Below are 2,926 nucleotides of genomic sequence, written 5' to 3' on the forward strand. Positions count from 1 at the left end.
ATTTCTTCAATTCTCCTGAATAAATGAACAAACTTGTAAACATCAATTGCTAACTTAGAAAAATGAGCTTTGAATTGGGCTATGACCAATGAGGTGAATTTTTTAAAAATTATTGAAATTCTTTAAAAAATCAAATAAATAAATTAAAAATCAAGATTATAGACTTTTTGACATATGATATGATTAAACCTTTTATACTCTGTTCGAAGTCAAATATGATCGCTTGATCTTTCACTTGAAATCACTAAATACCAATACTAAAAAAGCCAATATTAACACAGGACTACCTCTCTCCAAATATACGATTTTAACCAACTTTTTTGGATTTGCCAAAATGACCAACTAAATCGCAATGCGATCGATAATTCGCAACGCGATCTCTGGTATCGCAAATCAGTTTCCATATTCGCAACGTAAACTTCGACTATCGCAAAGCGAACTTGGACTATCGCAATGTGATTTACATATTCGCATTGCGATAGTCCAAGTTCGCGTTGCGATTTTCCAAATTCGGCGCGGACGTGTCGAAGACACGTATTACCACGACCACGACCACGACCACGAGACGGACGGCGGCGGCGCGCGAGAGTCCCCCTTGTTCTCTATCACTCAACAAGGAAGTAGGAAAGCCAAGCCTTAAATACCATTCCTAATAGTGTTTCCAATACTATGTGGGATTGAGCATTTCCAACACTTGTTTCCAATACAATGTGATTATTCAGGAAACAATTAACAATCATGCACCTTAAAACAACTGAATCAGCAACCAATTGCATTAGTATTATACGATTAAATATGTCATAATTAAAAGTCAATCTACAATCAATCGCGATTATTGCAATTTTAAGCAAAACATTCAAAAATAATATCACTATTTAAGGCTCAATCCCACATAGTATTGGGAACAAGTGTTGGTAATGCTCAATCCCACATAGTATTGGAAACACTATTGGGAATGGTATTTAAGGCTTGGCTTTCCCACTTCCTTGTTGAGTGATAGAGAACAAGGGGGACTCTCGTGCGCCGCCGCTGCCGTCGTCTCGTCTCGTCTTGTCTCGGGTCGTGGTCGTGGTAATACGTGTCTTCGACACGTCCGCGCGAATACTATATTTTTAGAGAAAATTCTTAAGAAACAAATGCAATACCACCAGTCGTTGCGATTTTGGACTATCACAACGAATTTGGAATAAATCGCAACGCGAACTTCGACTATCGCAACGAACTTGGAATAAATCGCAACACGAACTTCGACTATCGCAACGAATTTGGAATAAATCGCAACACGAATTTCGATTATCGCAACGCGAACTTGGACTATCGCAATGCGAATATGTAAATCGCAATGCGATAGTCCAAGTTCGCGTTGCGAATCTGGAAACTGATTTGTGATACCGGAGATCGCGTTGCGAATTATCGATCGCATTGCGATTTAGTTGGTCATTTTGGCAAATCCAAAAAAAGTTGGTTAAAATCGTATATTATAAGGCATTTTTGGTCACTGAGGTTATTTTCTCTAAAGTTTAATATGTTCATTTGTGTATGAATATTTGTAACACCTCTAAAATCAGTTTAATTTTTTTTATGTCCGATAGTCAAAAAAATTATTTTTTTATAATTATTCTAATATTTTAGAATTTCTAAAAATGTAATTAATTTCATAAAATAAATAAGACTAAAATATGATTTGCCTTGAAAGTGTTAAGTAAAGAGTTTGATGGCTAAAGTGTACAATGGGAACTTAAGTGCTCATGTAAAAACAAGGGAAACATGAATGACTAAAGACTAATTAACCCATGCAATGATTGATTGTAAATGGTTGAAAAGATGAATGATTGATTTTCTAATTTCACCATTTAGTTTTTGGTGAATGAACTACTTGGTGTCACTTTCTTATAATTTAGCCATTTTCACTTATTTTCCTAATTGATGAGAACTAGACTTTTGCCTTAGGAGCTTTCCAAAACCGGTTAAAAGTAAAGGAAGTTAGGAAGAGAAAGGTTATTAACCATCAACTTCAACCTTATCGTTCACTATTGATGAAACCTTGTAAATGAAACCCTAAATCCTCATTTTAGGGATTAAACCATTTTAGATATCTAAAACCTCAAATGGATTACATATTTGATAAGATATCAACATTAACTTTGATTCGATACACTCTATTTTATTTTTTGGGTTGGTTTGATGGAACCCTAAATATTGTCTTTGGGGATTAAGCTTATTTAGCCATCCAAATTTGAAACTCAATGCATATTTGGAAAGCTCTCACTACAAGCTCTCATGTACTATATTCTGTTTCCAATTTGGCGAAAGTTGACTTGAAGCCCTAAACATGAATTTAAAGATTCCAGTTGTTTAAAGACTCAAAATCCTAAATTGAGTAAATAATTAGAAAGCTTATAAGATTTCTAATTAAATAATATTATTAATTTCATCATTCTCCAAGTGTATATTAGTATTGATTTTTGATGTTGAATATATTGGTGAATATATGTTTCTCTATAGCTAGAGCAATGAATATATTAGCTAACATATGTTTCTCTATTGCCAGAGCAAGGAAATTCGGTGGAGATTTGTAATCGTAAAGGAAAAGCTAAAGTTATGGAGAATGTATAATTCGAGGCAATGCATGTAACTTTTATTAGGTGTATGTAGTCAATTTTGTGTCCTTGTATTTGTAATTGTAACATCGTTGATAAAAGAAACTTCAATAAGCTTTTACGATTTATCATTTATGGTATGTATGGTATGCATTATGGTTGCATTGAATTCATTTATGTATTATTGTACGAGATGTATTTCGGACTTTATCGAATCTATGTTGCACTATTGTTAACATCAAGTCAAAATCTCAAGTGTCGTAACCGGTTTTCGCCCGGGCACAAATGTTTTTACTTGGCAGGAAAAGTGATATGAATAAATGGTT

This window comes from Hibiscus syriacus, unplaced genomic scaffold (assembly GCF_006381635.1).
Source record: "Hibiscus syriacus cultivar Baekdansim isolate YM2019G1 unplaced genomic scaffold, ASM638163v2 tig00111095_pilon, whole genome shotgun sequence".
In the NCBI taxonomy this organism is placed as follows: Eukaryota; Viridiplantae; Streptophyta; class Magnoliopsida; order Malvales; family Malvaceae; genus Hibiscus; species Hibiscus syriacus.